We start from the raw sequence: 24,561 nt of genomic DNA, 5'->3' as shown, positions 1-24,561 counted from the left end.
TCTTTGTTTGTTTTGTTGTTTTGTTTTTTTTCTTAGTGGCCATAGTCCTTGAAGGAGGAGCAGATGATATTGTTGCTATTCCATTCCCCAGAGTTCAGAAATTTTCTGAGACTGCTTTGATGCCCAGTGTCCAAGTGGGAAGGGGAAAGCTCCAGGACCGTGAGTTTTCTTTCATCAGTAGAGAGGAGCCTTGTTTTCCATCCTACCTGAGTTAATGATTTAGCTACCCACTTATCCAACTTCCTGATTTTGGTGGTTGAAGGCAGATTGTGTGAAGCCACTTTCTGCACCAGTGTTTTGCTCTGTTTTGACAAATTGGTGATTAGAGTTTCACTGTGAACTGTTAAATGAGCTGCAGAGTGCGCAGCAGCTGAGTTTGACTTTTGGGTATAACTTTATGACAGCACTTATGGAAGCAGCATTTGTGGAAATCAGCTTTTAGAGACTACAGTCCAGAAGGATCTTTATCACTATCATTTGCTATAAAAGATGCCCACATTTTGATTTTTAAATGAATTAGTCGGCTGAGAATGTCTTTTGCCATTCAGTTTTCCTCATAACTTTTACCTTGCTCTGGACATACAGTACCATATTGTTAGAACGCCTTGTCACTAGTAGGTTATTTGGTTAGTATTTTAAAATACAGGAAGAAAAAAGTGTCTGAGAGTGAGAATAAGAGTAAGAAAATGGAAATAGATCAAACAGGTAAATGCTGAGAATTGCTCTTAATAGGAATACGGGCAAAAGCCTTATTGTAAGACATTTTTCTGGGGAAAGCAGTATGCTCAGTAGTGAAAAAAAAAAAAATTATGGCTTTAAGACAGCTTTTCAGAGCATGCAACCAAACAGAGGCTCTACACAGATGCTGGGAGCAGCAATGAGGGTCCACTCTGCACTGAGATAAGCTGAGCCAGGAGTTTTAGTAGCAGGCTTATAAAATAGAGCTTCCTGACAGAAGGAGGAGCAAAGTAGCTGTTGTTTTGCGAAGTGTAATTGTTTATCTTGATTGCTGCTGGAGCACTGCAGTAAGGGGATGATTTACAGGCTATGTATGACCAGCCTGGGCTTATTTTCTCAGTCATGCAGATGACTTCTGTGTCAATTGGTCTCTGAGTACATTGTCAGCTTCTACTTTCCCAACTAGCAATTAGCTAAAGATCGTTAACAAGGGGGGCAAGACCATAAGACAAGATGCCTCTCATGTTCCAGGATAAAAGCTAATTATCTGAGTTCAAGAGAAAATTTAAAAAAAAAAAAAAATCAGAGTCGTGATGCAGTTTAATATTATTGCTTACTATACACAACTCAGGAACAATTTTTCCATGCTTTAAGACTGCTCTCTCGTCTAAATGACCCTGATTTTTTCTAGTTTTAAGTAGTGAGTACCAGGGGTTTTGTTTTTTTCTGAACTCCTGGGCTTCAAGGTATAGTTTTCTCTACTTTGGCGTGGCCACCTTGGTTTGCGTCACCCATTGCTTCACTTCCTTCTTTTGGAGCAGCAGAGCTTTGCTGATACATTCTCAGACAAATGAAATCCCTTTTTATAGAGCTATACACTAGTCAATAATTCCTTAAATTAATTTACGCAGTTGATTATCTCTACTCACACAAAGAGGTTAATTGTATCACGTAAGTGATTTACTTGCTCTTCATTTCTGCTGCTCATTTATTATTGTCTCTATGGAAAATCTCGTGGATGTGTGGATTTGTGCACACTTTTGGGGAGCAGTCACAGCAACAGGCAGGTGCTGGGTTCTGTCTTAGGGTCAGGAAATAAAGTAATGAGAAATGTTCTGGAACAACTCACCATTATGTGAGGTCTTCTCTCTTGTTAGCTCTTTGTAAAATTAGCTTCTCAAAACTGCCAGAACGGAGGGGAATTTGAATGCATCCCATATCTAAATGGTTTTAAGTGAGGCTTAACTGACCCAGTGTCTTAAATTGCACCTGTAAAGAGCAAAATCACAAACCAGATTTTTCAAGAGGCCCAATTCCTTAGCACCCAGATATGAGATCAGGTTCAAAGACAAGGTTGCTTAGAGAGGCTGTGGAATCTCCCTCACTGGAGATATTCCAGACCCATCTGGACACAATCCTCTGCCATGTGCTCTGGGACGGCCCTGCTGGAGCAGGGTGGTGGGACCAGCTGACCCGCTGTGGTCCCTTCCAACCTGACCCATCCTGTGATTCTGTGACACCTGATGCTAAGAAAATCTGATTTGGTTTGGTTTGTGCTAAGCAGCAATGGTTATAAACTGAAAAGCAGAAGATTCTGATTCAAAATGAGATACGAGCAGCTACAGGGTAGTGAGTCTGGCAGTGGAGCAGGGACCCAAGGGGACTGTGAGAGCCCTGTCTAGGGAGGTTTTCAAGACATTACTGATGTTGTACAACCCTGAGCTGTCAATCTGAATGTAGTGCTGACAGAGTTGTGAGCTGGAGGCTGCTCTAGAGATTCCCCCATGCCTCTTTCAACTTCAATGACTCCGTGAGTCCTTAGGAGTGGACTCACAGGATGTTCTGAACCCCAATATATATTGAAAAGTAGACAAATCACTCTGTAGTACCTGTGTAAAATGTGGCTGAATTCGGTCAGCTGGTATTTTTCACCATGGCTGGAAATTTGCAAAAACCATCTTGACAAAATTTTTTGTGTCTTGCCTTTGCCCCCACTGACACAGTTCCATTTCAAATTTTCCAGCCATGGTGTCTTGACTGATGCCTGAACCAAGTGTATGCACACCATGCTACACCAAATGCAAATGGTGAAGGAAGAAAGCACAGACAAACATTCAATCTGAAAAATGCTTTCCAGACCTTTCAAATAGCAAATACTTTGCATAGGGGAGGAATGGACAAGTTTCCAAACTATTTGCTAAACAAAACAGAGGCTAAATTCTTTATGAATAGGATTAATAATTGAATAGTCAGTCAGCTTTAGCTCTGATTTTCTTTCCCTCTGCTGCATTACTGTGCTTACTAAATCATTTCAGAACACAGGTTCCCAGGTGACCAACTTTTCCCACCCCTGGCAAACCTCTAAAAGTCAGAAGGGGGTCAGGCACATCTCCTTGGAGGCCAGGTTCATTACCTAGCTTATTATAAACAACATTTCCTACTTTGCTGCTGGAGAGGAGGGAGTAAGATGGAGTGCAGAATAGTTGAACAAGGAAAGGGGAAAAAACAGGTGAAGAGAAGGTAAAAATGAAGCGGTATTTGCAAATAAAAACTTACTCTGTTTTCAGAATTATTTCAAATAGAGGAATGATTAAAGTTTTTTTGATGGGAAAATAGGTTGTGAAGAGAACACAAAAAGAAGCAGCAGTTCAGAGAAAAGAGATGGTTTCTATGTGTTTGGATGTAAGAATAAAACAAAAAGAATAAAATGCTGTCAGAAGCCTTTCTTTTTGAAAAGCGGACTTTTTGACAAACAAAAAGGAACTGGGAAACTCTCAATTTCAAAACACAAATGAACATTGTGGCAGTTGGAATAAATTAATAGTTAGTAAAATGAATGTGCACCTGGGCATGAATTTTCAGGGGATGTCTATATTCATAGGACATCTGCAAAAGAAAACACCCCAACTGCTGCACAAAATACAAATCAGGATTTGCCAGTGACTGGGAATTTGAGGATCAGGGGGAGGAAGGGGCAAGCTGCCATTGCTGCCCATGCAATCTGTGACAGAGACATTTTTCATGGACACATTATGCTAGGAAGAGGCTGAGTACATAGGAATAGGCTGAAGGGAGCTGGAAGCATTTAAATAACAGAGAAATGGGCCCATTCTTTCCCATTCTGTATATTCCTATCCCTCCTACAACAAGAATTTTTTAGCCTATTAATCTGTCTGAATACCTGAACACCATCCCAGCCATTCTGATTTAGTCAGTCTAAGTCAGTCAAGTTAGTCCTTTGTCTCAACTCCTCAGTAATTCCCTTTATTTTTTTTTTTTTTTCTCTTGCACTATGGTATAAAAAAAAAAATTACCTGATTTTATTGCCCTTGATTCCAGGATTTCTGGATATTCTCATTACACATCTTTGTTCCTCTCTCTTCTGTTCCTCTCCAAACAGCCAGTTACTGAAGGAACACCCAGTGTGCTGAAATGGCAAAATGTTGCCAGACACAAACTTTATTGGCATTATTGCCTGCTCCAGAATTGGTAGCTGAATTTAAACTAGAGTTTGGCCTTTAATGCAATAAAATGTTGAGTCAACGGGAAAGTGTGATCTTTTGCTGGGCCTTGCTTCTTCTACTTCCTGCAAGCCTTTGCTCCTTAGCAAGTGAGATAAATTTAACACCTGAATGCTTTCAGTATTATATAGCTGTACTGCAGTTTGTCAGTAACTCCTACAAATTGCACACTGTGACTGTGCAGATTTTCAGCCAGCAAGGAGAAGCCTTTGGTCATTCGTGTGTTTGGATTATTTCTGAAACTGGAGGAAGTTTTGTTTTGGACATACCACCTCATTTTTACCTTCCATTCACCTGTTTTTACCCCCTTTCTTAGCTCATTGATGCTACATTCCATCTTAACCCACTCCTTGGCTGTCAAAGCACTTTCACACCTCTGCAGTTTACTACAGGAACACCAACTATGTCTCCTACAGCGCCAGCCCATTGATTGGGCTCAATGGTCTCCAAGGTCTTTTCCAACATTAGTGATTCTATGATTCTATAATAAATTTTCATTAGGCTCTTGAAAGGGTCCATGTCCTTTATGGGATATCCAGGGCAGTGTGTTAAGATGCCAAAGTCCTACATGTGACTCCAATTTCCTTCAAACACCACTGGATTCACCAGGTTCCTGCCTGTGGGCTGGAGGAATTCAGGCTTGCTGTGATGGGAGTGTTTAAAAGATTGACAATCAGGCCAGTTTTAAGCTTTATTGAATTAATTAATTAACGATACCCTTGCTGCTGGTGGCCAGTTCTCACACCACGTTAAGCAGCACTTGTTAGACACTGAACCACTAAATTAAACAATTCTATTCTAAATTAGCTGTGCCTTTTACCATTTGTGGAGCTGATGCCAAACAGGGAGCCCAGAGGGCTGGAGTCCCTCCTTGGTGCTTGCCCTGAAGTCAAGGTGAGTGGAATTGAGAGAGCTTCAGGGAGAAAAATCAGAACTAAGCTGAATTCAATTTCCTTCTTCTCAGCTTCTCCCTCTTCATGCCTCCATTTATGCTGTTGTCCTGCCTGACCACAGGGGGAGGCTTTCTTTTCTACTCACTCTCCCATTTATTTTGATTTTTTTCTTCCCACTCATCCTTCTTGTGTAGCTTTACCCACTGTTGCCCTTTGGAATGATCACACCACTCACGCCCTTATCTGAAACTGTGTTCCAGTATTACAGAAACCTTGCATCCTATTGTTATTCCATTTTGGTACACCCATATCCAAGTTCAAGCCAAAATGACATGAATTTTGTGCAGATTGGTACTTCTGAGATTTGTAGGTGAGCCTCTGCTTTGGTGGGAGTGCTGGCACACCAGTGAATATGCACCCCTTCCTCACAGAGTTGGAGGAGTGTAGAAGGATTTCTTCAGAATCCAGAAGTTAATTCCTGAGTAATTTAGAGAGAGGGAGCAGTTGGGAAGTGAACTTTTTCAGCCAGGGTCTGCCCAGGGTCTGTTCCAGACAATTCCATCTGTGCCAAGGAGCTACAGCTGAGCCTGGCCAAGCCCCTCAACCACAGGTGGGGCTGTCTGGAAGTGAGAACCTCTGGGTGAGTAAAGGAGTGAGGAAAAGCAAGTACAGGGCAGAAGGGGGAACAGCACAAAGGGGTAGGTGCTGCCAAGCAGCCCAGAGCTGGAGCAGGTGTGCTGGGTCTGGTGAGAGCGTGAGAAGAAGGAGCTGCACAGGAGAGGGCTGAGGGTGACCTGTCCCTGCAGGGCTCCAGGTGACAGGGCTGGGGGTGACACTGGGCCCTGGGGAGGCCCTGGGGGAAAGGTGCTGGGGTGTGTTTTGTCTTTGTTAAAACCCAGGTAGGTTTTAACTGGCAGTAAATTAAACTTATCTTCAGCAAGTTGAGCTGGACTTGCCTGCAGTAGGACCAGGCAGGCAGAATCCCTGCAGCTGCCTGGGCCATCCCACAGGCTCTCCCATCCCGCTCCCCTTCATCTTGCTGAGGATGTCTGGCAGGGATGCATGGATGGATGGATGGATGGATGGATGGATGGATGTTCTCTCACCCTCCACAGCCTTACAGCTGCAATCAGATGGTGCTGGAGGCTCGTTCTTAGAACATGTCCTGTGAGATGCTCTGTGCTGCTGCCTGTGATTGGGAAGAACTGAAATTTGGTGGCCCAAGTAAGTGCCTTCACTCCTGTCTTCCCAGAGGTTTGGGGCATGGCAATGTATGAATACCTTGCCTTGAGAGATGGTCTCTTTGTGGCACATCACCTGCTCATAAATTGCTTTTCTAGTTAGCCTTTCCACCACTCAGATTCAAGAGAGGATCAGAATGTAATTCTTATTTTCCACCAGAAGAAACGCAATAACAGGCTGCAAACCCTGCAAGGTGAATCTGCAGAGAGGGGCTGACAGCAACAGTATGTCCCACAAAATTGCTGTTGTTGTTATCCCATTTAGGAAGTTGGATTTTATATCAGTCATAAATTAAAGCATTTCCAGTAAGTGATGCTTGATAATTCATAAATACTGCATCAATTAAATGCTCCTTCTGATGCCTGCAAGCTCAGATGTTACACTTCATATCATTAAAATGCTCATTTATGACCTTTGCAGCAGATAAGTCATATCCTCTTTCAACTCATGGATTTTATTATTATATCATACGTAAAATTACTGTGGGAAGATGTTTGCTTTACATGGCTCAAAGATAAGCAGAGTTAGAGACCAAGAGCTTCCATGAGCTCTGACAAGAAGCAACTTTAGTGTGTCCTTTATTTTCAGGAACTGAGTACTGTGTGCATGGGACAGGTTTTTATGTGCAGAGCTGCCACATGGTTGAAAAAAAGATGGAATTACATAATGTTTAAATATTGTGTGTGTTTCCATATAAGAGTGCTTATAAGAACAGGTCAGGTTTGCTTTAGCATCCTAAAGGCTACTGAGTTTTATTTCCAGCATAATAAAAGGCTCAGTGGCTACAAGAAAACAGAAAAGTTGTATAGCTCAAGTGTATACAGAGTGGCAGCAGACCAGAACTTCTTGTGAGATTATTAATGATAAAAGGGTGTGAGGGAAATCCTTCTTGCTAAAAGCAAATAGTCAAAGTAGTTTTGAGAATATCAGGAGTTTAAGTTACTTTAAGCAAAAGAACTCCGTGGTTTAATTCCTGTGTACTGTACAGAGGCTTCTAGTTTTTACTTTACATCTTAAGAGAACATGTTATGAGAGCTATTTGCAATTAATGATGCTCCAGTTTGTCATTCAAAGCTGATTGAAGCCAGGCTACCATGAAACTAACTCTACAACAGGTTCCTTTTATGTACACTTCATGGACATGAGAAGTATTAAAGGCACCATCAAGTGTCACAAAAATTATGTAGCAATGCACCTCTGAATGCAATATTTATTCGCTGTGCTTTCTAATCAGTAAAAACAGGTTAAAAGCTGCACTCCAGAAGGTTATTTTATTGTGGCAGCCCATGAATTTGTGTGGTACAATCAGCTCATACAAGCTGGAGAAATTAAAGTTATTAGAATGTCACACTTGGCTCTCTAGCAAAGAACAGCAGCCTGGGGCTTGGGAACTTCAGTGTGAAGGAGAACTGGGCTGCTCCTGGCTGTGCCAGCTGTGTCACTGTGTGATGCTCACACACATTGGAGTGAGGTTTCTGACACGTCACAGCATGGTGTGAGGGAGGACTTCTGAAGGGGTTTCGTCTGAAAGTGCTCTTCCGAAACCATGGACACCCACTGTAATGGCACAAGAAAATACTGTTTTCTTTCCCATGTGTCTTCTACCTAAATAGTCCTTGTCCTTTCTGTTAGTCTCTCTGTTTAATATTTCCAGATCTGATTTTAGAATAGCACCTTTTTTTTCCTCCTGAGCCAGCACTTTAAAAAATGCTACTCCCTGTGCAGTGACTGAACAGCTGAGTTTGTATCCACCAAATGAGGAACACACTACAGAGACTGTTACAGCTGATGAGGCACAGCCCCACTATATGACTGTCTTCTTCAAATTCACATTAGCAGCTGGATATGAGCTGGCATCGTTCCATGGACTTAATAGTTTCATAGATTTTAGAGACAGAAGGGGCCATTACTGCAATCAGCGTGCCTCTCTTCCCAAGTAAAATGATCCTCAGAATTTCAGCAGATGATTCCTGTGTCAAGCTTGATGTCTTTTGCTGGAACTGGAGCATATGTTATAGAAAAATACCTGTTATTTTTCCAAAGGATCAGGTAATGGGCTATCCTCCACGGTCATTCCACCTAGCTAGTTGTTCTAGTGGTTGATACACTTTTCTGATAAAAGATGTATGTGATAAGCAGCTTAAATTTTCAACACCTGAAGTGACTGTTTTCCATGCGCTTCTGTCAACCAGATAATTATTCAAGGATTTCCTACGTAGGCAGCCAGGACAGGGTCTAGTCCCTTCTGGCATTGCACACATTTCATAACAGCTAAGAAGATGACCTGTTGTGTCTTAAGAAATGCTAAATATACACAAAGAAGTAAAGCTTATGCCTGTTAAGAAGGCAAGCCCCAAACCACACACCATTAACTGTGAGTGGAAATGAGACCCTGATGTATGGACTGTGTGGACTGATTTCAGCAGAGTGAATTTATCTGAGAGCTACATGAGCTTCACACTTCCCCTGACAGCTCATGTACCTTGGTGCTGATCCATGGCAGAGATAAGTGTCAGTCAAGTAACACAACCCTTCACAAGCTGGTTCGACTGGCAAGTCAAGCTCCAGTTGGTTTAATTTCAAACTGTCTTCACCCTGTAAGGGCACTACTACAAAAATGGCTGTTGAATTGCATGCTCTCTCTGTTTCTGTTTTGCAAATGTCTGCAAAAAACGTCTTGAAGGACTTGGATTCAGGACTGGATCCTGGGGGATGCAGTTAAAAGACAGTCAGTGCTGAGGGGGACAAGGCTTGTGGCAGAGGGCAGGTTTGTTTCCCAGCGTAGCTTTGTAAGTAGCAAATTTACTTGCTGGAGGAAGAGGGAGCCTTGGGGACTGGAAGGCTTGACAAAAACTAGAGGAGAGTGAATTCATCAAGAAACTTCGGGATTTCCTCAGGCAGCTGACTGGTGGCTCCCGAGGACTCCCGAGGCAGAAGCAGCTCCTTGTGTAAAAAAATAGAGGGTACCAAATCCCAGAACGGAAAGGAATGGAGGATGGAAGGTATGAAATGGAGGAGAGCCTGGAGATGGAGCAGCATAGAGCAGTGTCTGCAGACACGTTAGCTTTTAATTTACTGTTTTATTTAAACAAACTTAAAAATGGATGTTGTTCCCAGCCACAGACAGGGAACACAGCTGTGGTTGCCTTTGTGAAGGCTGCCCTTAACTCTAACCTAAAGATTCTAGTTAAATTATTCTTTATAATGAAAGCTGCTTAAGTTCTTATTCTCATCTGTTTTTTTAATTATATTTTATTTTGAATTTGTCAAGAAGTCAAGGGTGCCCATGGTAAAATTTTGCTCCAGTGGCCCGTGGATAAATCTGGAGTAAAGTGAGTGATTCAAACTGAGTTAGTGAGGACTTATAGAAAAACAAATAAGAAGCCATAATTAGGGTTTTTTTTAATTAATGCAAATAGAGGAAACACTTCAGAAATTATGTGGGAAGATGAACTGATGGGAGACATTGAGTGTTTTAGGGGTCATGCCACAGCTTCACCATTTTTCTGATGTCATTGTCTTAGTATGGGTGCTAAAAAAGGCCTCGTGGATTTTGTGAGAACCAAGGCCAGCTGTAAGGGGCAGAAATGGGTTACAGAGACAGGATCGGGGGCATATTCAAACTTGAAGCTTATTAATTTTTCAAACTTGGAAATGTTCTTCTCTGTCATGGGCTGTGCACACACAGAATTGGCTGAACCATGCCATGTGTCTCACAGGTAACCCAAGAGAATTCATGTGGCTGCGGAAGGGGATGCTCCTTGCAGGGCCAGCCTGATGATCTGTGTGTGGAAAAAGGGGCCAGAAACACACTTTTCTGTCTTGTCTTTTTTTTTTTTTTTTTTTCTGTTCCACATCTCATACTAACAACTATTGACCCAGCACTGGGAGATGAACAAATCTGATGTTCTGATTATTGGGTCAAGGAGAGAAATAATGGTTTGTTACTACCAATGTTAGAAGCACGAGTCTGCCCTTAAAGGGTTTGCTAACTGTGGACATCATCAAGGCTTTTAAAATGGGTCTGTGGGACCCTTCTTACAGAGTTTTCTGGTAATAAATTTGTAGCACTTACTGTTCTACATTTGCTTAAAACTTTGCTGTGAAGAAGACCTCAGCATAAATAGTACAAACTTTCCATGTATTTTGCTGCATATAGATTCTCATTAATCTCCTGCTAATGATGCATTAAAAGGTTTATAAATACCCATCCTTTTTATAAACTATTTTTTTTTGTAAATTGTGTTTCTGAAAGCAATGTGTTCTCTCTAATTTCTCCTATTTATGATTTTTTTCTCATTTAGATGATACTTTATTCACGAAAAAGAATGCTTTTCATCTTTTGCCAGACACATTGCCTTTGCACCGACCTAACACTTTCAAATACAGACGTTATGTTGACCACTTCACAGCACTTCATCACAACATGCTAACAGGTTTCCTTTCCATGTTACCTTTGTTAGATTTTGCTTCACTGCTTGCTCCACATCCCAGTAGAAGCAGAAAACATGTCATACAGTCACTGTGCACTAGTGATGCCCGAATAACTTTGTTTTGGTAACCATGTGGGTTGCAGGAGGGTGACTCAGTGAAGACAGTAGCATGTTTTGCCATAAAACCTCCAGACCTTTTTTTGAATAAACCTGCTTTTCCCACTCATTTATTTTATTCTTGTTAGCACATGGATTGTTTTTCATCTTTTAATTATCAGGCATCTTGAGGGAAAGGCAAAGTGTTTCTGTATTTTTGATTCAATTTATCTAAACCTAACATTGGTGGGGGACAGGGAACTTAGAATACTAATTTCTGAGTGTTGAGAACCTGCTTTAGTTATTGGGATGTGTAAAATGCCTCATTTATTGCTTGAATCATGCTCTAAAAATACCCACATATAAACTTAAACTTGTGATTGTATCAACAGTGAAAAACCTTGCAGCTGTGCCTGCCTGTTTCTGATTAATTTGTTTCAGACATAATCAAAACCCTGGATTTTATTCAAGAGTGAAACAAACTAACTTCTGAAACATGACACATTTTAGGATATGGAGCTTTTTCCTAGCCACAGACACAGGCAGTTTCACTAGGTCTTATACTAGTGAATCCAAATTTGTACTCTTTCATTTACCCTGGACAGTCAGAATGTATCTGGGGTTTTTTGTCTGGTTTTTGGTTAAAGAGAAAAGCCAGGTCCAACATGTATTTGCATGAGGAGAAGTCCTACATATAAGTAGAATTATGCACCTGTATGAAAAAAAAGTCTTGATGCATTGATTACAGCTCTCAAAATTAGTGAAGTAGAAGACATCTCTTACAGGTAGTGTCTTTAAGTAGATGTCCACAGTCTTTTTCCTTATGAAGAATCACTGAGCAGCTGAGAAAATTAATACAATCTTATTATTGTCAATCCCCTGCTAAATCCTGCAGATTTTTTAATATTCTGTCATTAGCCTTTTTTAGGTTTAATCAACAATTTTTACTCCTCGAAGCCATGATGTGAAGGACTTGCCAGTGCTCTTCATTTTTAACATTTTAATAATCGCTTTACTCCAATGGTTGGAAAAGCATTTTTAAAATGAAGTAGGAAATCTGGTAGAGAGGTTTTAGATTACTTTTAAAACCTTAAACCTTGCAGATGATATTGCTACACTGATTATTTCACCAGAATATTAGCTGAAGTATTTCCATGCCTTCTTCCAGTATTTACTCATATGTGAACCAAGGATTTGAACTATCAGATTTTCAGTGTTAGACACTTAAGTTGGACTCAGTGGTTTTAAAGGACTTTTCCAATCTCATTTGATTCTCTGAGTCTGTAATTCTATGTTTTGGGTTGGAATAAACCAAACACATAAAACAGAACATTATGTTTCCAACTCCCCTTTCCCAACAAGATTTATATTCCCTGTAATGTTTAGTATATTATCAAAGGACAGTAATTAATTTTAGCATGGGAGAGCTCAGTGTATTAAACGTCTTGAAACAATGCACTAGAAAACAGATGTCCAGTTTTAAAAAAATTAGCTCAACAGCAACCTTTACCCCTGTAGGAAAACTTACACTTTTTTCCTACAATGATATTAATATTTTCCCCAAGGAGCTTTTTAAAATATAAATAACTTTTTTTTTCCTCTTTGGGTACACATAGGATAATTTGCATTTATATTATCAAATGAAAATACAATAAAAAGTTAGCAAACTATTTGTCATCAAAAGCAGACTTGCAACATGCACGAGTCAAATCTATAGAAGAAAAAGAATATCCTGGTCTTCTTGTAGATTACCTGGAGATGGAGAAAATTACAGTAAAAAATCCCATTCAAGAGAACCTGTTAAGTTGACCTGGTTTCACTAAGGATATTGAAGAGAATCCACCCACAAACTACCCATCAATGCTTCCAATTTCACATTACCTGAATATTTGCCACCCATGAAATGGGAAGCTTTATTTTAGAAACAGCAACATGAGATATTGCTGGAGCAAATTCTCATTTGGGAGGTGGAATATTACAAGCTCCTACCCTTGAGATTAAAGATGTGCCCAGTCCCAGCATGCTCAATCCTGTGAGGGAAAAGGGGAAGAAAGGTCAGAAAGGGAAGGGTCTACATCAACCAGCTTTTAGACCTTTTCTTAGGCGGCCAGATTAAGAAGCTGGATTCCCAGTCAGAGTTAGCAGAGACAGTGAACCTCCCCCAGGGCATTTCCAAGATGGACTCAGGTGCTGCTGTTTCACGATCCTCCACCCAGGAGGGCTGATTCAGTCCATGGACAACTAATGGGGAATTTGGGATGTGTAAACCGGGTTAAAGGACAGGGCAAGTCACAGCACCAAATCCTCCTGCAGGATGGGTTTGAATCTGTGAGTCTTGTCTGAAAGCACAAAGTGATTCACCCACCTGGCATGCAGGTGTGAAAATTCAATAGGTTGTTAAGTATTCAGGCTTTTAAAATTATTTTTACTGCCTTGGAATTTGTGTTTCTCAGATTCTGTTTACTGAATTTTTGGATTTCACGAGTCAGGAGGGACAGAGAGGGAGGAAGCAAGGGAAAAGGAGGAGGGGAAGGAAGGGTAAGATAGTGGTGAGAGAGGAGGGGAAAGGGAGGATGAGTAGGAAAGATGTAAAGGAAGAAAAGGGAGTGGAAAACAGAAGAAATCAGTATAAAGCACAAAATCACCAGCTTTGAGCAGCTTACTATTGACTTCCTGATGGGATTACTGTTTTGTCAGAATTGGTGTCATGACAGAGGCGCTGTAACGGCAGCAGTGGCTTAGAAAAAACTGGCCAGGCTAATACTGTTATTCTACTCATTCATTCACAGGTGTCCTCAAAATTACTCTTACTTTACGGCTATAGTACTCACCGAGGTTTAATCGAGCACACAGGGTATAAGTGAAAACATTTTCTAATGCAAGAGGTGCATTAGATGCAGATGAAAAAGAACAGTGAACTAAAAGTTCATTGATTATTTTGAGCAAAAAGAGACAGGATGTTGCCAATCTCTCGCAAAAATGAATTTTGAGTGTTGTTAGCCGCAATGTTTGAATAAACCTGCAACCCCTTTTTGATTCTGATAAATTATTAATTACTGCCTTATAGGCCAGTTGCGCAATCGGTGGCAAAGCTGGCACATATAAAGTTCTCTTCCTTAAAACACTGAGACAATATGCATGCTGTGGAGTAATCCTACATGTAAGCACCTTATTTAATGCATTGCTGTCCCCTTCTTTGATTAGAAAACTGATGTTTTGAGAAAAAAAAAGCAGACAGGCCTCAATGCATAAGCAGTTTCTGCACTCTGCAAGAGTCCGAAACACAAGCAAGCTGGAAAAGCCTTATGGAGTGGAAGTTTAAAATTCAATGATTTCAAGGGTCAATGAACTCGTAACGGCCTTACCCAAGCATTGTTTGGAATGCCTGGCTCCGAACTGCTGTCAGAGGAGTCAGAATGAAATGCTTTGTTGTGATACAACGTGGGCTCAATATGCTGACAATGTCTGATCAAAGTGAGGCAGTTCACAGGAAACACTGAGATTCTCAGGAAACCGAACTTTCTGATACAGCAGGTCCTGTGAAGTTTCGTTAGTCAGTCCTGGAAAGAAGGAAGTGATGACAGTTTGCACTCCTCTTGTCTGCTGAACTCCTCTCTGTGCTCCTTGTTCCTGTTAGCATCAGGGTGTCATGTTGACTATGAGTCTGCAAAACACACTTCATTTCAGAAAGGATCCTCTAATATTTATCTCTAGCTGCTCCCTGTGATTTTAAACAGAAGATGAGAGTAAAATAGAAGTTAAAAATAATTTGATATCTGTAAGTTCTGTTTTCATGGAAGTTCCTCTTTTTCAAGGATAATTAAGCACTTGGAGGGAAGGACAGATTTTGAATTCTCGAGATGAGAAGCCTGCTTGAAAACACGTCCTTCTGGATCACAGTAGTGCTTCTGAACAAAGTGCATGTTCAGAGCTGTGAAGCTGCCAGCAGACAGGGGCTGCTCTTTTCTGTGCTGTGGCTCACCCTTCTGAAATTGTTTACCTGTATCCCAGAAAGCTGAATTTCCTGGTGTGAAGCACTGCGACTGCATGGGCTACCTGCCAGGATGACTGGTTTTAGAAGCAGCCATTTCATGACCAAATCTATTTGTCTTAAAAAATCTACTCTATTTATTACTGTCACCCTATGATGAGTTGGAAACACCTCTTTACACAGAGCCTCTCTTGATGCCAAGCGTTCTGGCTCATCTGTGCTTCTCTTTAAGCTGTTTGTGTTGATGTGTGGTAGAGAATACTTACCTTTTTCTGCTTTCCTAGATTACTTTCACTAAACCCTCTGGGGTTTCTATGAAATCTGACCTCTTCTGCAGAATTTATAGTAATCTAACAGATTGAGACTGTATATTCTAGCAACTGACAGTGGAAATACAGAGGGATAGAAGCACTTTGTTGTTGTTGTTCCTCCATCTGCTTGGACTCAAGGATTGAGCAGGGAACAAATGAGAAGAAAATATGCACTAATATTTCAGTTACAGCTTGAAAAGTTTCATTGCCAATAAAAAACCCCACTAAGATAAATAACCAGTTTGGGGGTTCACAATGAGTCTGAGTTGGTAATGGACTGGAAAACTGCATTGCTCCAGGACTTGCTTGGCTTCCATTAGGTAACTGTTCAGTCATCTTGTTCAGGTACAACACAGCAGTGGGTCCAGAATATTTTCCTGATGTGTACTCCCAGTATGCAGTAACGTTAATTTTTTAATGGAGAAACTTGATGGGGGTTTCACATGAGTGGCATATATGAATGCCATGTGGGGTATCACATAGCAGTGGCAGTGGTCACATTTGAGTCTCAGCTGCTCAGTTATTGTTGCTGTTGTCAAATCTGAACATCAAGGTTTCAGTGACTATGGTTTCACAAGCAAAACCAATTTTTTGGGGTGTGTGAAGACATTTACTGGTGTGTATTACTTCCTGCTTCTGCTTCCAATAATTAAGTTCCAATAGTTAAGTTCAGAGCTCCCAGTTATGAAATGGACAGGGACACATAAAAGCAGGCAGTAGGTATTTGCTAACTCTCTTTCATAGGGGTGAGGTTAGCCAATGTTAAGGGCAGTTTATGTAGCATTAAGAAATACAACATTATCCGTTGATAGTAAATTAAATTACTTCCTCCTCTGTAGTTAGTGAAAGTATATTATACTCATTTACCAAGGAGGAAATGGAAGGATGGAAAAAATTAAGGAAGAATTGTTGCCTCTTACTGAAATACATAGTTTTTGTGGAGAATTCCTCCTCTCACAGCAGGCTTTGTAAGGAAAACATACTCCCTGAACCTACAGATTTTATTAAAAAGGCACTGAATCTTATTCTCACAGGTTACATGCCCAGCACACTATACATTGTTCTAAGTTAAGGCTTTGCTTTAAAGTAAATATATATTCCAAATATATATTCACTTGTGTACTCACACGGCGAGGTTGTGTCAGAATGAGCACTGTTTGCCAAAAAACAAAGTGCACAGGCTGAGTGAAATTCAATAGAATTTCTCTGTTGGAGGTGAGGAGCATGGGAACCTTGCTGTAGTTTACAGCTTGACCTTGTGATTAAGGTGAAGTTGTTCCATTTTCTCACCATTCTGCTGGTGAGGAGCAGCCAGGGGTCTGCCCCCAGGTCAGAAGTGGCTGGGGGCTTGAGACTGCTCAGCTGCAGGGGAGATGCAAAAACAGACACAACCCAAGCCTCCAGAGATTTTCTTGTGAAATCATGGGGACATCCAGGTGGGTTCGTTTCCTGTACAGTGAGGGACTTTTGGAAAAAAATGGTTACTTTTAATGGCTTATGAGGTGAGAAAATGCAGGGTTACTGCTTGATTTCTGAAGTGGGACATAGTGAAATTGTTATCTAACAGCTTCACTGACTGCACCTTGTCATGGCCAATAGGACTAAATCCTGAACTGCAGCAAACCAGCCTGTCAACCTCTGAGTCTCTGAACCTCAGTATTTCACGTAAAGTGAGAAATCCTGAGGGAAAAGTGTTGTCACAACTTTTTTCTGAGAGATGGTCATGCTTGGATGGTAGGCTGCACGTTTCTTTAAAGGCTGGAACAGAAAAGACCTCAGAAGATCCATGTGTGAACTACAGGTCCCGAAAAAAAATCCCATGGCAGTAAATCTACATACAGCAAAAACCTTTGATCTAACTATAATTTGAAAAATTACCAAACCCAATTCAGAAAAGATTTTATTTTAAACTTTTGTTTAAAATATTTTTCAAGCTACATTAGGATCTGTTAAATGTGAGTAGAAGTGTTGAGGCCTCCCTCCTGAAATGTCAGTTCCTGAAAATTACTTCTTTTACTTCAAGCCCTGTTGCTAGAAGTTATTTGAGGTTTGGGTTGGTTTTTTTTCTCCTTGTGGCTAGATAACTGATCAGTTGAAAGGAAATATGCAAGTGAGATTATTGTAGAATGTTTGACATGAGCTGTCTTTACATTATCACTTCCAGTTGTAACTCTGTCTTGGATGCCAAATTATTAGAAGAGGCATGTATCTGGAAGCTGCAACATTTTTGCCCAGTTTTAACAAGCTCAAGTGTTCTTGAGAGATTTGTGTCTGGTTTCTTTGCTTTCACAGACCATTTTAAATCAGCAGTATGGTATAGTTGCATGTAACAGTTGGAAGGATCACTTTCCATGTATTCAGACAAGAGAGAAATCCAACCATTATTCCAGAGTCAAGATGTATTGGAAGAGGAGGATCACTGGGTCTGCTCTCTCACAGGAGTCTTATCAGAAAAACAACTTTGCATTAGGCAGATAGAACCCAAGACTTTTCCCACTGGTTCCTTTTTTTGGGGGGAGATCCTGTGTGCACTCTAAAATGCCTATTTCTGTGTAGATTGTTGCAACAAAATAGATGTGTACATATCTATCCATCCATCAATCTATCTATCTATCTATCTATCTCTCTCAGGGATTTTGGGCTTGCTGTGATGGGAGTGTTTAAAAGATTGACAATCAGGCCAGTTTTAAGCTTTATTGAATTAATTAATTAACGATACCCTTGCTGCTGGTGGCCAGTTCTCACACCACGTTAAGCAGCACTTGTTAGACACTGAACCACTAAATTAAACAATTCTATTCTAAATTAGCTGTGCCTTTTACCATTTGTGGAGCTGATGCCAAACAGGGAGCCCAGAGGGCTGGAGTCCCTCCTTGGTGCTTGCCCTGAAGTCAAGGTGAGTGGAATTGAGAGAGCTTCAGGGAGAAAAATCAGAACTAAGCTGAATTCAATTTCCTTCTTCTCAGCTTCTCCCTCTTCATGCCTCCATTTATGCTGTTGTCCTGCCTGACCACAGGGGGAGGCTTTCTTTTCTACTCACTCTCCCATTTATTTTGATTTTTTTCTTCCCACTCATCCTTCTTGTGTAGCTTTACCCACTGTTGCCCTTTGGAATGATCACACCACTCACGCCCTTATCTGAAACTGTGTTCCAGTATTACAGAAACCTTGCATCCTATTGTTATTCCATTTTGGTACACCCATATCCAAGTTCAAGCCAAAATGACATGAATTTTGTGCAGATTGGTACTTCTGAGATTTGTAGGTGAGCCTCTGCTTTGGTGGGAGTGCTGGCACACCAGTGAATATGCACCCCTTCCTCACAGAGTTGGAGGAGTGTAGAAGGATTTCTTCAGAATCCAGAAGTTAATTCCTGAGTAATTTAGAGAGAGGGAGCAGTTGGGAAATTATCTTTTTGCATCCTGGAGGAACACGAATGACTAGCAAAATCCTTGTGAGAGTTGTGTGACTGTTTAGCCGGATGACTGTCTTGAGGAAAAGTGAAAAATATTAGTTTATTAAGCTGCATAAAATTGCTATTGCCATTTTTATGTACACAATTAATCAAATCAAAAAATGAATTAATCTTCTACAAGCACATCTTAAAATTGATATTTCAATATTGCATGTTGGAACTGAAATTGTTCAAGAGCAACTCTGCTAGATCTCCAAGTTTTTTCTCCCATTTTTATGTGTGACAATCAGACTGAAAATTATTTTCATGGCTTGGCTAGTGGGGATTTAAAATGTAAGCCAATACATGCCAACTGACCTGCTCCTTTAGCAAACAATGTCTACTACATTATACATGACCAAGAATGTGTTTAATGAAGTGCTCATGACAATAAGTGCAGTGTCAGCTCATGTTTTATGTAATAGAGGATTAAATATTTGCATGAATTGAGCATAAACGTTCTGGAGCTGAAGATTATTTTATGTATTGCAATTATAGGGATATTTTTGCAAAAGGAAAAGCCACCCAGTGCAACCAAAATGTAACCCAAAATACATCCAGTACGCTGAGCTCTGCAGTAAGGGATGACCCTTTGTGTCCTCTGCTATTTCCTAAAGATGGCAACATTTTGAATGGGAGAGTCAAGTCAATGAGTTAATTAGTTTGCTATCTATTTCTGCCTTCTGCAACCAAAAATATTCACGACAACTGAAAGGTGAGATGGAAGTTGGACTGTAGAGATGATAGGTGTTCTTTCTGTGTTTGGGGGCTATAAATAGGCCTGCATTACTTCAACTTCTCACCAGGGAATAAAGTTTCATCATTTTGTTCAGTCAATGAACATTGCACAAAATGATGACTACATACTATGACATGGTGACTTATTTGTGTTTCCCTCAGCAGTATTTTTTGTCACTGTGGTATTTTAGGATCATGTTTACTTGAAGTTGAAACTGCCATAAGACACAGAAGGTTCTACAGTGTCCTCTGCCCCCTCCAAATGATCTCCATGTTACAAGAAAAGGATGCCAGACTGCCATTCTGAATTGGCCATTTGTCTGTTATGACTTGATAGTAATCAAGAGATTGTTGAGAAGCTTTTCCTGCATTTATTTGGCAAATCCAATGAAAAATGGTCGTTTGGGGATCTGTGTGTCAGAGAGGACATGGCCAGCCTGGAAATTACCTCATTTTCTGTCCCTGCAATAACTGGGATAACAGTTTATGTGGTAGGTCTGCCATTGCCTGACTTTTTGATTAATGTTTCTTATAATTTCTCTGACACATGCTCCCTGTCACCACTAGTGTACCTGACAGGATGTTGCTCTGCAGCCCCTGAAAGTCCAGCCAGAGGAAAACTGCGAGTACTTCCCTACAAGGATGATGTGGCATAAATCAAAAAATAGGAGAAGACAAGGCAAAGTCAGGTTGTCTTTGAGAATACACACCTCCCTTGGCTGTGTGAGGACTGAGCCTGCTCTTGTGATTTGCACAGGTGAAGCTTCAGCCTTGACTGGGAAAAGAGAGATCAATGCAATTGCCGGCATTTCATTAAGCAGCTGTGAGAAACGTTCATTAACTGCTCTATACTGCTTTGCAGAAACACACAGCTGCATGACAGCACACCTCTGGTGCCTGTGCCATCCACTGGCTGCACTAAGATTCAAATGAAACAGAATTATTTTCCATTTATCAGATTGTGAAGAGAAAGAAAGTCCTGAGCAGGACTGTGTGAGGTTTTCCCTCAGCCCTCTGTCAGGGAAGCTGAAGCCAGAGCTCAGAGAGGGAGGTAGTGCCCTCTTCAGTGTTACAAGGTGGTTTTCATGCACAATTCACTGTCTCCATCTGAAGTCTATTGTATCATCATCAGATAATGTTTTATTTCTGGGCTAGAGAGAAGAGCTGGGTATATTAACAGCTTTCACATTCCTGGAGCATTACCTATGTAGCTCACTGAGGAATTTAGAAACTTAATTAGTACTTACTGGAAATAATTTGGAAGTTTGAACCGACTTCATGGAAAATCAGAAATTCAGCTAGTACTTACACTGGGACAGCTGTAGGATCTATGTTTCACGAAACCAGCATTTAAGGATATGAGACCCTGCAGCTTCTCTCAGCCACTGGTCCTTTTCAGAAGAACCAGGGCTGTGCTGTTCATGCCCACTGCTCCAGATTTTCTGAGCACCCTGATGCAATGGGAATCCTTCACCTGCTTTGCCCCTCTGCCAGGGCAAACATCTGTGGGTCTAGTAAGCCAAAAGTGACAACAACAAAAGCAAAACACGGTGATCTCCCATACAGTACTTACAACCTATATCCCAATGTCCCATAAAGATTTTTAAATTGTAAATGAAACTCTACAGGAAACACTGGGTAAGGAAAACATCCCTGTATTACCAGCACTGTTTTCAGCACAAATCCAAAGCATGTTAGTTACTGTGAAGGAAATTCACTCCATTCCAGCTAGAACCAGCACAGTAATGATGTGAAAGCATATGAAGGCAGGGAAATACACAAATTATCCGCAAAGCATCTTTACTGATGCAGTGCTTTTTTCCCCATATGTGAAAGGACGGTGATACTCCCTGTGTGAGCCTGCCCTCAGTTCTCAGGCTGGCTGCTCTCTGTCCATGTTAGTCTGCCTGTCTGGCTGCGCATCCATGAATGCAGGCATTATACAGGTGTGCTTCCGCATGTGTCCCCACTGGGAATGCATCCAGAGGCTCATCACCCATTGCACTGGGGCACGAAGTTGTGATAGCCAATCCTGTTGTTAGCACCATCTAATAACTACCTTTTACACTTTTAATTTGCACACATTTCTCTCTCTTGGCTCTTTGTTCAACTTCTGAGGCATTTTCATATTTGGGAAAAGAAAACTTTCAGAGCCTGACATCTGTCTGTGTAGATTTTGACTCTCTGGAATGACTCCACTGCCTTGACTGCGGTGGTTCGTTCTGAACATCTTACTTTGTGTCCCCCTTGCATTTTGTAGCACGCAAGTTTTTGATTAAGTTTTGTTCCTTAACACAATTTGCTTCCTTAGCAAGTGCATTCTGCTGCTTAAGAAGTGGTCTTGTGTAGCTGCTTGTGGGCTCAATGTGAATTATTGAAGGGCCAAGTTGTATCTGAGGTGACACCTTGCTTATTGTGAACAAGTATATGTGGGGGGAGTTTTTGGCTCAAATCAAGTGAAGAGAAAACTTGTTGTGATGCTGCTGACTCTTGCAATAGTTTTGGTAGTAAGAGAGTTCAGGAAGTCTCCGCTAATAAAGTTTGTGGGGTGTACTGGTCAGGGCTTTTAAAAACAGCTCGTCAAGTCATTCCTGAAGAAATGGCCCTAGTTACTGGTTTGTCATAATTTCCTCAGAAACATTTTCTTAGATTTTTGCTTTCAGTTTGATAACCTTCCTCAAGGTTTCCCTGACCTAGCTTCTGTTACCCTAAAAGTGTTCAATTTTACCGGCTGTTTTTTTACTTTAATATCTTTTATGTTTTCTTTAAACCGTATTAGTAAAAACTATTTAGGAAAAAACCCCAACCCAACCCAAACAAAAACAAACAAACAAACAAACAAAAAACCCACAAAAAACCCAAACACCCCCCCCCCCAAAAAACCAACCAACCAAACAAAAAACCAAACCAACAACAAAAAAAACCCCAATTAGTAAAAATCACATTTGAATCAGGTTTTTTTTTTCCTCTCTCTTTTATCTGCATTGGTTATCTCCTCCTACCTTGATATGATTGCCACTTTTTCCTGACTTCACCAAGATTTCTTGACTTCTCTAGCACAGATGATCTCTGACTTCTCCGGCTTTTCTTTATTGAAAGGGCTTCCTAATTTTGGCTGACACTGCATGTGACTGACCGTGGGTGAAACGCCTACTATTGCTACATGAATGCTTTTTAACTCACACACTCTTAGTACTTTCAAAAAATCAGATGGCTCTTGGCAATTTTTTTCATAAAGAACTTGCAGTAGGTTGATCTGTCTTCTGTAGGCTGATCACTGAGGCCGAACCTTTACAAGTCAGTGTCTCCTGGCTAATGTGCTAAGTGTCATGCTCTGACGTCAAGGCCAATTTAAAAGTTTTCATTTTTTTTTTGGGTGCCTCACAGGAAAACTTTTTCAGCTGTGTTTTCACTATACCTTGTGTAGGTTAGTTTGTAGGGTGGCACAGTCCTCTGTGTCTGTAGAACTACCCCTGGTTTTGACTGGATCACTTTGGTGCAGCTGCATCGGTCAGTAATTGTCCATAGAGCTACAATCTTAAGCATGCAGAACAGCCCTTTGAAAAGTGTAGTGGGGATAAAATGCTAAAATTAATTAAAACATATCCCTGTTCCTTTCTCCAGTCATTTTGGTCTATCAGATCCTTGCTCTGTGCTGGTATAAACCTGAAAATACCTGAAAAGAAGTCCAGTGATATGCCACAAAGACCACTGAAAGTAATGGAAAAAACTCTCATGATTTAGAATGTACAGCCTTTGGAGTATGCACAGCAATTTTATGCAAGTTTGAATGGAGCTGAGCATGAGGAATCAATGATGGCCTCAATTCCTTGATGCACTGCCCCAGGACACACAAGTAATTGGTAGCTGATGCTAGTGCTGTAAACGCTTCAGTTCAAGTAATATAAGAGAAGTTATTATGGGGAGAAATATTTAAGTTCACAGCGAAATTTGTAAATGTCTTTGTTTGAAGAGGATTATTTTTCTTAGGCAATGTGAAGTGCAAACATAAAAACTAGAGACCAGTGGTAAGACTGGCATGCTGAACGATCAAAATCTTCAGTTCCCACAGCTTCAAATTCTTATTGCATTTATATCTTATTGACTCGGTAACCTTTTAATATTTTCCTTGATATTTGATTTAGTGGTAAATAACCATTCTTAAAGAGCTACTTGGAGATAAAAGCCTGATTTCAATGACATTGTTTATCTTTATTACTTTCTCTTCCAAGGTTATTTGGCACTCATAAGGAAGATAGTTAGAGATTTAGAGTTCATTGACAAAGGAAATTCAGTCAATATCATACTTACCCGTATTTAACCAAAACAGTGATGAGAGTCCACTGTGAAAGAAATTTTTTTCCTTCATTCTGGTGTGATCAGAGTTTTTTTGATGGCCTCTAACTGATTGACAAAAAGAAAATAGTCATGTGCCCTATGAGGAGTAGAAGGACAGACCAACTTAGCAAAAAAGGTATGAACTCACATGAGAAAGTTAAATGCATTTTGTTTGGGCCATAAAATATTACTTTAAAATACAGAAGTTGATAAAGAGGCAGAGCAAGTGTTCTTGTTCTGACTATATAGTTCCAGATCCCTTGGAACGCCTAAGAAATTTAACAGAGAGCAGGCACTGGAAATTCACTGGGATTTTAAATTTTGTTTGAAATAAGGAAAGTTCCCCTCTTCTGCTAGATCTCCAGGGGACTTTGTGTACATGTTTGTCATAAATAAACATGGAACAATCTTTAAAAAGCACAGTAGAAATTTCTCCTTTTTCCATGGTCCTCCAAAGGGCATTTCTAAAGACCACTCAAACTGCAGCAGCAATTGTCTCTGCTGGAATGAGACACACATTTCTCCAGGCTTGGAAATGCCCAAGATAACAGAGCAGGTCCTTCTCTTGCTGTGATCATTTATGATTTTTGTTGTAAAAATGTTTAGGAATCACAGAGAACAACTGATCTTCCTCCAGTCATGCTTCTTCTCTGGTTTTTTCCCATATGTTACTTGTCATGCTCCTTAATGAGTTTTTTACAGTTTGTCAGCTGCTTAGCTGATCTAGAGACCTTCCCAGAGCACCCTTGTTCTAGTTTTAGGATTTTAGGAGCAAAAATGCTCCTCTTCTCTATTTACACTTGACCAGGCTTTGCACACATCAGAAAGAAGTCTCTGTCAAACACTTGTGACTTGGAGCATGCAAC

At 40.6% G+C, this 24,561-nt stretch overlaps 1 protein-coding gene across 6 annotated transcripts in view; it reads left to right on the top strand.

Moving 5' to 3' along the window:
• The window catches only part of LOC116438117, a 51,482-nt gene that overhangs the window by 8,376 nt on the left and 18,545 nt on the right, over positions 1-24,561 (top strand). The gene's annotated exons all lie outside the window — the stretch shown is intronic.

This window comes from Corvus moneduloides, chromosome Z, assembly GCF_009650955.1.
Source record: "Corvus moneduloides isolate bCorMon1 chromosome Z, bCorMon1.pri, whole genome shotgun sequence".
NCBI classification, from domain to species: Eukaryota; Metazoa; Chordata; class Aves; order Passeriformes; family Corvidae; genus Corvus; species Corvus moneduloides.
This window is presented reverse-complemented; position numbering and strand designations above follow the sequence as displayed.